Source organism: Monodon monoceros, unplaced genomic scaffold (genome assembly GCF_005190385.1).
Source record: "Monodon monoceros isolate NGI ecotype Baffin Bay Population unplaced genomic scaffold, NGI_Narwhal_1 Super_Scaffold_11, whole genome shotgun sequence".
NCBI lineage: Eukaryota > Metazoa > Chordata > Mammalia > Artiodactyla > Monodontidae > Monodon > Monodon monoceros.
The window spans coordinates 91,547,257-91,559,802 of NW_021703767.1; the positions used below are offsets into that span (position 1 = coordinate 91,547,257).

Consider the following 12,546-nt stretch of genomic DNA (forward strand, 5'->3'; position numbering starts at 1 on the left):
TTTCTGATTTGTCCTATTTATTTATTTACTGGCTATTGTCTATCTGTCTTTCATCACTAGAATGTAAGAACAATGGCCACACACTTTGTTTTGTTCATCTCTGTAACCGCAGAGCTTAAAACATGCCTGGAACATAGATAGGTATTCAATAAATATTTTTTTAATGAGTAAAAGGTCATGTACATAGCATGATTTCAGTGTGGGAAGAAAGCCTGTTGCCAGTAGGTGTGCGCTTCCTCATGGTTGTCCCACAGAGACCAATAAACTGATTTTAAGTGGTTAGCTTTGGATGCATATTTTGATGATAGTTTTGGCCATTTAAATAGATTGAATCTAGAATAACAATGACTAGATGTCAACAAGTTCTAAGTGGAATATAAAGTTGAATAAACTGAATTTTAGTCAAGTTATTTTCAAAATGATGTTATTTTTTAAAAATGAAGAGTTTACTAATTTACTTCTACAGTCTTACAGTTATTTGCTAAAAATAGAAATTTTGTATCAAAAATGCTATAACCTAGGAAACTTCCACTTTCAGCCATTTACTGGACTAGATAAGCCTGTGACATTTCCACAGCAGAACAACTAGATGCTGCACCAAGTGTAATTTTGGTCACATTGTTGGCTGCAGAAGAAATAAGAGAAACCTTCAAATAGCCAAATAAACAACAACTAAGTAAACAAATACAGTGAGAAATCTGGAGGATAAGAGGGAGAATTGAAATGGACATTCTCAGCAACATCTATGCAAGGGAAATAATTAAACTTGACACTCCCAGATTCTGCTTGGAACCCTAAAGGGGGACTAAGTTTTCCGAAAGTCAGTAATTCCCTCAAATTCTCAGCAAAAGCAAATACAATCCTTTCCAAAGAAACGCATCTTCAAGAACTCAAGTTTCCACAGAGCAAAATCAGTCACATATGAGTTCATAAATAGAGCTCATAAACACACCATAAACAAGACTTCATGCATGTTATTTGGCAGAAACAAGAAACAGATTTATATCCAAAAGGAGATTATAAATTAGAGTTAATAGCTAGACACAACAGAATAACTATTTATGGTATAATGAAAAAGAAACAGCAACATTTTATTTTCAAAAAGTATCAGGAAATGTTGAAACAAATCAAATTATACTTTAGAAATAAAATATAATTGTTTTAATTAGAAACGTGTAGCTAAATGTCTGCCGATACTCAACTGAATAAGGAGTATAAGAAGTGGATGATAAAGCTAAAGAAATTACTCATAAGGCACCAAAAAGAGAAAAGATGATGAAAAATTTAAGGAGTTTAAACTATTTTTAGGGTCAAATGTAAAGGCTAATATTCATCCAAACGGGGTCAAGGGGGAAGAGAAGGAAGGAAGGGCAATATTTAAAGAGCTATTCAACTTGGAATTTTCTAAAACTGATAAAAAAGAATGAATTTATATAAACAGGGAGCATTTATCCTAAACAGGATGAAAAATAAGTAAAAGTTGAGAGGCATAATAAGGAAACTGAAGAATCTCAAAAACAAAGAAAATATTTTCAAACCATCAAAGAGAAAAGACAGTCTGATAATTAGACAGCAGATTTATCAATGGCAACTATGAAAGCCAGAAGACAGTAGAATAATTCAAAACCTTGGGAGGAAATAATTATCTATCTAGATTTACAAAGCTTTTAAAATTATCTTTTAAGAATAAGGGTAAAAAAAGTATCATATAAAATTTATGAGAACTTACTACCAATGTGTGATTATAAACAAAGCTGTTTGAGATAAAGAATGTAGAAATGAATTTAATAAAGAATCTTACCTGAGACTATTTGTCTAGTACTAAATTCAACATTAATGATTTCTTTTCAGTAAAATAACATTACACATTACATTAATTTAATTTTAATGTTTTTTGTTTTATATTTATTGGGATTTCTGATTGTTTCTATTATGATTATATAAAAGCTATAAGCTTAGGAAATGCACATGTAGTTTCAAATTTATACATATTTATATTATGTTTAATGAGAATAATGTAAGTAAAACACAAGTTCATGATACATAGTTTCTATTTAAAAGAGACCCTGAAATTATTTAAATATGATAAATACTGAACTAGATAACCCTTAACATCTTCTGCAGCTCTAAAATTATTTAATTTCCTTTCTGCATGAATCATATAATATGTCATTACCTCATCACCTTCAACTTAGTCTTGGATCTTGCTGCCATTAATCTGTTTAATGGGCATGAAAAAGGAAGCAGACTTCAACCTTTCAAGAATTTGAGCTAATGAGACTTATTGGAAGCTGTCAAATTCATCTCTATTAGGTCTTCTAATGGATACTACACTTCTGCGAACATATTTTACTTGCTTACACAATTCAATGCACAGGAAAATGTAAGTGATTGCACTTTTATGTTGTACACAAGGTTGAAATCTCTATATCAAAATACAAAATCTCTATGTAAGTGCTTGCTAACCATCTTTGTAAGAATATATCATATTCTGAATTTTCTCTGTCCTATTGGCTTCCCACAAGATAAAACAATTGCTCTGTAAGGATCAAATTTTAAGTATGTAGTAAAATAATGTCTTTGTTATCATCTAGGAGCTTTGTTTCTATGTGCATTTTTTACTGCAAAGTCAAGATCATGCAAAATATTTTAAATTTTTATTTAATTATGCATTTGGTAGATGATTGACAAATGATTGACAGATATACATTTACATATATAATTTACATTTATATTATAAAATATAAAGTATTTTATAATTTTTCATTTTTAAGAGTCTACTTGATTAGAGAATTTGCCTTGTCTTTTTTTCTGCTTAAAACCAGCTGCTTTGAATTCTATTGCACCTGCTGAAGGAGAATTTAGTAAGACTTGCTCACAAAGGCTATTTTTATTACCCTCATAAATCACAAGATAAACCATGTAGAATGGTTAAATTTTAAAGCACATTCAGAATATTGTTTTTTAATGTCATGGTATGTTTATTATTTTTCATCAGGTATGTCTAGATTTCAAATGCAACTAAATACATAATTCTTTTTCAAGAAAAAGGGAGAAAAAAATCCCACACATCATAGTTTGATAACCCTATAATAGTAATGGAGGAAAAGGTATTTGTATTTCATCCTGCCATTAAATAACTAGGTAATTTTTCAGGTAACTATACATGCCTGATCCCTAGTTTTTTTCAAAGAGAAAAGAAATTAAGGTGGGGAAGAGTTAATGTGTTTACTAAGCTCTATCAACCAAGAGTGTTTTCAACTGTAGGTATCAAAAACTCCAGCTATAATAGCTTAAACAAACAAGGGATTTGTTTCCCCTACATAAAAAGAAGCCGAGCCCTCAAAGTACAAGAAATATTAGTTATGCGGGTCAAAAGACACCCAGGTGCTACCATATATCTACTCTCCCAAATTTGGCCAATGCCTTTTGGTTTTCCTTGTTGCAAGTCATAGTGCCATGTATTACATATCCTTCAGTAAATAACAAGTCATATTGGTCTATTTTATAATACCGGAAAGAAATGCTATACTTTTCCTGAACATTTCCCATCACACTCACCTGCTTGGGTACTCCCTCTTCCATTTCACTATCCTGAACTGGGTCACACATTTACTAAATAAAAAGTAAGGAAGAGAGCTTCAAGATGGCAGAGGAGTAAGACATGGACATCACATTCCTCCCCACAAATACACCAGAAATACATCTACATGTGGAACAACTCCTACAGGACATGAACTGAACGCTGGGAGAAGACCTCAGACTTTCCAAAAGGCAAGAAACTCCCCACGTACCTGGGTAGGGCAAAAGAAAAAAGAGAGACAAAAGAATAGGGACAGGACCTGCATCTTTGGGAGGGAGCTGTGAAGGAGGAAATGTTTCCACACACTAGGAAGCTCCTTCACTGGCAGAGACAGGGGGTGGCAGGGGGGAAGCTTCAGAGCCACAGAGGAGAGCACAGCAACAAGGGGGGAGAGGGCAAAGCAGAGACATTCCAACACAGAGGATGGGTGCCAACCAGCACTCACCAGCCTGAGAGGCCTGTTTGCCCACCTGCCAGTGCAGGTGGGGGCTGGGAGCTGAGGCTCTGTCTTCAGAGGTCAGATCCCAGGGAGAGGAGTGGGGTTGGCTGTGTGAACACAGCCTGAAGGGGACTAGTGAGCCACAGCTAGCTGGGAGGGAGTCTGGGAAAAGGTCTGGAACTGCCTAAGAGGCAAGAGACAATTGTTTCACGGTGTGCAAGGAGAGGGGATTCAGAGCACCGCCTAAACGAGCTCCAGAAATGGGCACGAGCCATGGCTATCACAGCGGACACCAGAGATGGGCGTGAAATGCTAAGGCTGCTACTGCAGCCACCAAGAAGCCTGTGTGCAAGCACAGGTCACTATCCACACCTCCCCTCCTGAGAGCCTGTTCAGCTCACCACTGCCACAGTCCTGTGATCCAGGGACAAGTTCCCTGGGAGAACACACGACACACCTCAGGCCATTGAAACATCACACTGGCCTCTGCCGCTACAGGCTCACCCTGCATTTAATACCCCTCCCTCCGCCTGGCCTAAGTGAGCCAGAGCCCCCTAATAAACTGCTACTTTAACCCCATCCAGTCTGAGCAAAGAACAGATGCCCTCAGACAACCTACATGCAGAGGCGGGGCCAAATCCAAAGCTGAACCCCAGGAGCTGTGCGAACAAAGAAGAGAAAGGGAAATTTCTCCCAGCAGCCTCAGGAGGAGAGGATTAACTCTCCACAATCAACTTGATGTACCCTGCATCCCTGGAATACCTGAATAGATAAGAAATCATCCCAAAATTGAGGCGGTGGACTTTGGGAGCAACTGTAGACTTGGAGTTTGCTTTCTGCATCTACTTTGTTTCCGGTCTTGTCTTAGTTTAGTATTTAGAGTTTATTATCACTGGTAGATATGTTTATAGATTTTGTTGCTCTCTTCCTTTTTTTTAAATATATAGGTATATATATATATTTTACTTTTTCCCTTTTTGTGAGTGTGTATGTGTATGCTTCTTTGTGTGATTTTGTCTATATATCTTTGCTTTTACCATTTGTCCTAGGGTTCAGTCTGTCCCTTTTTTCCTTTTTTTGTAGTTTTTAGTGCTTGTTATTATTGGTGGATTTGTTTTTTGGTTTGGTTGCTCTCTTCTTTCTTTCTTTCTTTTATTTATTACTTTTTAATTTTTTTATTAAAAATAACTTTTTAATATTTTATTTTATTCTATTCTATTCTAATTCTTTCTTTCTTTCATTCTTTCTTGCTTGCTTGCTTGCTTGCTTTCCTTTTTCTCACTTTTCTTCTGAGCCATGTGACTAACAGGGTCTTGGTGCTCCAGTGGGTGTCAGCCCTCTGCCTCTGAGATGGGAGAGCCAAGATCATGATATTGGAACACCAGAGACCTCTCAATTCCACGTAATATCAAATGGCAAAAGCTCTCCCAGAGATCTCCGTCTCAACGATAAGACCCAGCTCCACTCAACAACAAGCAAGCTACAGTGCTGGACAACCTATGCCAAACAACTAGCATGACAGGAATACAACCACACCCATTAGCAGAGAGGCTACCTAAAATTATAGTAAGGTCACAGACACCCTAAAATACACCACTGGACACAGTCCTGCCCATAAGAAAGACAAGATCCATCCCCATACAAAATAACAGGCACCAGTCCCCTCCAACAGGAAGTCTACACAACCCACTGAACCAACCTTACCAACTGGGGGCAGACACCAAAAACAACGGGAACTACGAACCGGCAGCCTGCAAAAAGGAGACCCCAAACACAGTAACTTAAGCAAAATGAGAAGACAGAGAAACACACAGCAGATGAAGGAGCAAGGTAAAAACCACCAGACCGAACAAATGAAGAGGAAATAGGCAGTCTACCTGAAAAAGAATTCAGAATAATGATAGTAAAGATGATCCAAAATCTTGGAAACAGAATGGATAAAATACAAGAAACGTTTAACAGGGAACTAAAAGACTTAAAAAGCAAACAAAAAATGATGAACAACACAATAAATGAAATTAAAAATTCTCTAGAAGTAATTAATGGCAGAATAACTGACGCAGAAGAACGGATAAGTGACCTGGAAGATAAAATAGTGGAAATAACTACCACAGAGAAGAATAAAGAAAAAATAATGAAAAGAATTGAGGACAGTTTCAGAGACTTCTGGAACAACATTAAACCCATTAACATTCGAATTAAAGGGGTCCCAGAAGAGGAACAGAAAAAGAAAGGGACTGAGAAAATATTTGAAGAGATTATAGTTTGAAAACTTCCCTAATATGGGAAAGGACATAGTCAAGTCCAGGAAGTGCAGAGAGTCCCATACAGGATAAATCCATGGAAAAACATGCCAAGAAACATACTTATCAAATTATCAAAAATTAAGTACAAAGAAAAAATATTAAGAGCAGCAAGGGAAAAACAACAAATAACATACAAGGGAATCACATAAGGTAAACATCTGATCTTTCAGCGGAAACTCTGCAAGCCAGAAGGGAGTGGCAGGACATATTTAAATTGATGAAAGGGAAAAACCTACAACAAAAATAACTCTACCCAGCAAGGATCCCACTCAGATTGGACACTGAAATTAAAACCTTTACAAACAAGCAAAAGCTAAAAGAATTCAGCACCACCAAACCAGCTTTACAACAAATGCTAAAGGAACTTCTCTAAGTGGGAAACACAAGGGAAGGGAAAGACCTACAATAAGAAACGCAAACAATTAAGAAAATGGTAATAGGAGCATACATATTGATAACTACCTTAAATGTAAATGGATTAAATGCTCCAACCAAAAGACATAGACTGGCTGAATAGATACAAAAACAAGACCCGTATATATGCTGTCTACAAGAGACCCACTTCATACCTAGGGACACATAACCACTAAAAGTGAGGGGATGGAAAAAGATATTCTGTGCAAATGGAAATCAAAAGAAAGCTGGAGTAGCAATACTCATATCAGATAAAATAGACTTTAAAATAAAGACTCTTACAAGAGACAAACAAGGACAGTAAATAATGATGAAGGAATCAATCCAAGAAGAAGATATAACAATTGTAAATATTTATGCAGCCAACATAGGAGCACCTCAACACATAAGGCCAATGCTAACAGCCATGAAAGGGAAAATTGACAGTAACACTATCATAGTAGGGGATTTTAACACCCCACTTTCACCAATGGACAGATCATCCAATATGAAACTAAATAAGGAAACACAAGCCTTAAATCATACGTTAAAAAAGATGGACTTAATTGATATTTATAGGACATTCCATCCAAAAACAACAGTATACACTTTCTTCTCAAGTGCCCATGGGACATTCTCCAGGATAGATCATATCTTGGGGAAAAAATTAAGCCTTGGTAAATTTAAGAATATTGAAATGGTATCAAGTATCTTTTCCAACCACAAGGCTATGAGACTAGATATCAATTACAGGAAAAATATCTGTAAATAATAAAAACACATGGAAGCTAAACAATACACTACTAAATAACCAAGAGATCACTGCAGAAATCAAAGAGGAAAGCAAAAAATACCTAGAAACAAATGACAATGAAAACACGACGACCCAAAACCTATGGGATGCAGCAAAAGCATCTCTAGCAGGGAAGTTTACAGCAATACAATCCTACCTGAAGAAACAAGAAAACTCTCAAATAAACATCCTAACCTTACACCTAAAACAATTAGAGAAAGAAGAACAAAAAAACCTGGAAGTTAACAGAAGGAAAGAAACCATAAAGACCAGATCACAAATAAATGAAAAAGAAGTGAAGGAAACGATTGCAAAGATAAATAAGACTAAAAGCAGGTTCTTTGAGAAGATAAACAAAATTGATAAACCATTAGCCACACTCATCAAGGAAAAAAGGGAGAAGACTCAAATCGGTTGAATTACAGATGAAAAAGGAGAAGTAACAACTGACACTGCAGAAATACAAAGGATCATGAGAGATTACTACAAGCAACTATATGCCAATAAAATTGACAACTTGGAAGAATGAACAAATTCTTAGAAAAGCACAACCTTCTGTGACTGAACCAGGAAGAAATAGAAAATATAAACAGGTGAATAACACGCACTGAAATTGAGACTGTGATTAAAAATCTTCCAATGAGCTAAAGCACAGGACCAGATGGCTTCACAGGTGAATTCTATCAAACATTTAGAGAAGAGCTAACACCTATCCTTCTCAAACTCTTCCAAAATATTGCAGAGGGAGGCACACTCCCAAAATCATTCTATGAGGCCACCATCACCCTGATACCAAAACCAGACAAAGATGTCACAAGGAAAGAAAACTACAGGCCAATATCACTGATCAACATAGATGCAAAAATCGTCAACAAAATACTAGCAAACAGAATCCAATAGCACATGAAAAGGATCATACACCATGATCACGTGGGGTTTATCCCAGGAATGCAAGGATTCTTCAATATATGCAAATCAAACAATGTGATAAAACACATGAAAAAATTGGAGAAAAACCATATGATCATTTCAATATATGCAGAAAAAGTTTTTGACAAAATTCAACACCCATTTATGATAAAAACTCTGCAGAAAGTAAGCATAGAGGGAACTTACCTCAACAAAATAAAGGTCATATATGACAAACCCAGAGCCAACATCATTCTCAATGGTGAAAAACTGAAACCATTTCCTCTAAGATCAGGAACAAGACACGGTTGTACACTCTCACCACTCTTATTCAACATAGTTTTGGAAGTTTTAGCCATAGAAATCAGAGAAGAAAAAGAAATAAAAGGAATCTAAATTGGAAAAGAAGAAGTAAAGCTGTCACTGTTTGCAGATGACATGATACTATACATAGAGAATCCTAAAGATGTTACCAGAAAACTACTAGAGCTAATCAATGAATTTGGTAAAGTAGCAGGATAAAAAATTAATGCACAGAAATCACTTGCATTCCTATACACTAATGATGAAAAATCTGTAAGAGAAATTAAGGAAACACTCTCATTTACCATTGCAACAAAAAGGATTAAATACCTAGGAATAAACCTACCTAGGGAGACAAAAGACCTGTATGCAGAAAACTATAAGACACTGATGAAAGAAATGGAAGTTGATACAAACAGATATACCATGTTCTTGGAATGGAAGAATCAACATTGTGAAAATGACCATACTACCCAAAGCAGTCTACAGATTCACTGCAATCCCTATCAAACTACAATGGCATTTTTCAGAGACCAGAACAAAAAATTTCACAATTTGTATGGAAACACAAAAGACCCCGAATACCCAAAACAATCTTGAGAAAGAAAATCTGAGCTCGAGGAATCAGGTACCTGACTTCTGACTATACTACACAGCTACAGTAATGAAGACAGTATTGTAAAGGCACAAAAACACAAAAATAGATCAATGGAACCGGATAGAAAGCCCAGAGATAAACCCACACACATATAGTCACCTTATCTTTGATAAAGAAGGCAAGAATATACAATGGAGGAAAGACAGCCTCTTCAATAAGTGGTGCTGGGAAAACTGGACAGCTACATGTAAAAGAATGAAATTAGAACACTCCCTAATACCATACACAAAAATAAACTCAAAATGGATTAAAGACCTAAATGTAAGGCCAGACACTATAAAACTCTTAGAGGAAAAGATAGGCAGAACACTCTATGACATAAATCAAAGCAGGATTCTTTTTGACCCACCTCCTAGAGAAATGGAAATAAAAGCAAAAATAAACAAATGGGACCTAATGAAACTTCAAAGCTTTTGCACAGCAAAGGAAACCATAAACAAGACGAAAAGACAACCCTCAGAATGGGAGAAAATATTTGCAAATGAAGCAACCGACAAAGGATTAATTTCCCAAATTTACAAGCAGCTCATGCAGCTCAATATCAAAAAACAAAAAACCCATTCCAAAAATGGGCAGAAGACCTAAATAGACATTTCTCCCAAGAAGATATACAGATTGCCAACAAACACATGAAAGGATGCTCAACATCACTAATCATTAGAGAAATGCAAATCAAAACTACAATGAGGTATCACTTCACACTGGTCAGAATGGCCATCATCAAAAAATCTAGAAACAATAAATGCTGGAGAGGGTGTGGAGAAAAGGGAACCCTCTTGCACTATTGTTGGGAATGTAAGTTGATACATCCACTATGGAGAACAGTATGGAGATTCCTTGAAAAGCTAAAAATAGAACTACCATATAACCCAGAAATCCCACTACTGTGCATATACCCTGAGAAAACCATAATTCAAAAAGAGTCCTGTACCACAATATTCATTGCAGCTCTATTTACAATAGCCAGGACATGGAAGCAACCTAAGTGCCCATCGACAGATGAATGGATAAAGAAGATGTGGCACGTATATAGAATGGAATATTATTCAGCCATAAAAAGATGAAACTGAGTTATTTGTAGTGAGGCAGATGGATCTAGAGTCTGTCATACAGAGTGAAGTATGTCAGAAAGAGAAAAACAAATACTGTACACTAACACATATATATGGAATCTAAAAATATATATATAAAAGTTTCTGAAGAACCTCACGGCAGGACAGGAATAAAGACACGAACATAGAGAATATACTTGAGGACACAGGGAGGGAGAAGTGTAAGCTGGGACGAAGTGAGAGAGTGGCATGGGCATATATACAATGCCAAATGTAAAATAGATAGCTAGTGGGAAACAGCCACGTAGCACAGGGAGATCAGCTCTGTGCTTTGTGACCACCTAGAGGGGTGGGATAGGGAGGGTGGGAGGGAGACGCAAGAGGGAGGGCATATGGGGATATATGTATACGTATAGCTGATTACTTTGTTATAAAGCAGAAACAACACACCACTGTAAAGCAATTATGCTCCAGTAAAGATGTTAAAAAAAAAAAAAAGTAAGCTGGACAAAGAGGGTAATATGATTAGCAGAACTGGGTTAAACCAGGGTTTCTTGCTGGGGAAACTGGTAGTACTTGAAGCTGGAAAATTCTTTGTTATGCAGGACAATTCTGTACATTCCAGGACATGTAGCATCTACAACCCAAAGGGACTGAATGTCAATATTATCTCTTAGCCCTTTTGACACTCTAAAACATGCTCAGACGTTTCTAAATGCCCCTTAGAGGTATGGTACTTCCATTAGCTGGAGCTGGACACATTTCCACCCTGAACAAGACTGGAATTCTCTTGCAAATTCAGATATGATGAATGGATACTTGGTAGGCAATCATAATGCCTACAATGAATTCTAAGTTCCCTTTTAGTTCTAATGTCTACAGTTCTATGAAGATACATTAGTCTTAGACAACGTATTTGAGTATAAAAGAATATTTTGCTATTCCAACAGTGCATTCTCACAACTAAATAGTTCTATAACATTTTTCAATATAAGCAGAGATATTTATTTCTTTTCATTTCAGCACAACATTGTTACACTAACCTAGTGATGTCAATTGTAACATTTTCAGTTATTTTGCATTTTTTTTGGGAAATCCATGTTTCAATTCATATTGGAGAAAAGGAGAGAAATCAAAAGGTCCAAGCAGAAACAACAAGAGCCAATGGTTATACCAACAATGGTCTTAAGTCCATGTCTCAGGAGAAAGGTGAGATTGGAAGAATATGAACTCCTGAACTTATTCTGAGTACTGAAATGTTTGCTAGTTCCTTTCCACTGATAGTTCTAAGTAAGGTATCTATATTGCATTAAGTGTAATGAAATTAAAATGTTCTTATTTCACATAGTTCTAGTGTAGACTCTGGACACATGATAACAGAGGTCCTGTTTTGTTCATATTTTACTGCCAAGCATAGAATGTAGCAAATAATGCTCATTAAAAGTTTACTGAACAAATGAGTTTCTATCTTTGAATTGTACACCTAAGAAACTTGCAGCAATGGAAAAAATATACAATAAAACCCTTTTCTATGCCTTCACAAAATCTTTTGTATCATAATTTTGTGTACTTAAAATTATAAATGTACTCAAACACTAAGCAAATAAGAATAAAATTTCCTTGCTTCTTACCTAAAAGCAATGGTCTCTGAAGCCCTTGGGTTCTGTAGAGGTTCCTCTAGTTTAGGGGTGGGCCTGTTGGAGGATGAACAGAACAAAGATAAATAGGTAGAGCTTGACCTTTTACACCTGCTTTAACTATGCGTTCTATTTTTATGTATTTTATTTATTTGTATTCTAGGCAATTCTAGGTAAAATTTTAGCATAAATTCAACTACTAAAAATAGTTTCAGAACACTGGTCTACAAAATGGACAGGTGTTACGTCATTGTTGCTTCATTCCCAGGTATGGAAAATATCTTCAAAGTATGCTCAACTAAGTTCACTTTCCAAAAAAGGTTAATCATTGTTCAAGGCAAGTTACCTTGATGATACCCATCAAAAAAGTAGGGACTGGAATTTTTTCTTCATTTGTGTCAATAGCACTGCCCCTTAAAGACAGAAATGGAAATTGCCCTTGAAGTGAAGATTATTTCGTTCAATGTTCATAT

The 12,546-nt window shown here is 36.0% G+C and overlaps 1 protein-coding gene across 1 annotated transcript in view; it reads right to left on the reverse strand.

The window, feature by feature from the left end:
• Positions 1 to 12,104, reverse strand: part of NAALADL2 (N-acetylated alpha-linked acidic dipeptidase like 2) — a 1,153,076-nt gene extending 1,140,972 nt beyond the window's left edge. Inside the window, exon 1 of the mRNA XM_029214633.1 lies at positions 12,068 to 12,104. The gene's annotated coding sequence lies outside the window, so the exon portion shown is untranslated. The remainder of the gene's footprint in view (positions 1 to 12,067) is intronic.
• Between the last annotated feature and the right edge of the window lie 442 nt (positions 12,105 to 12,546).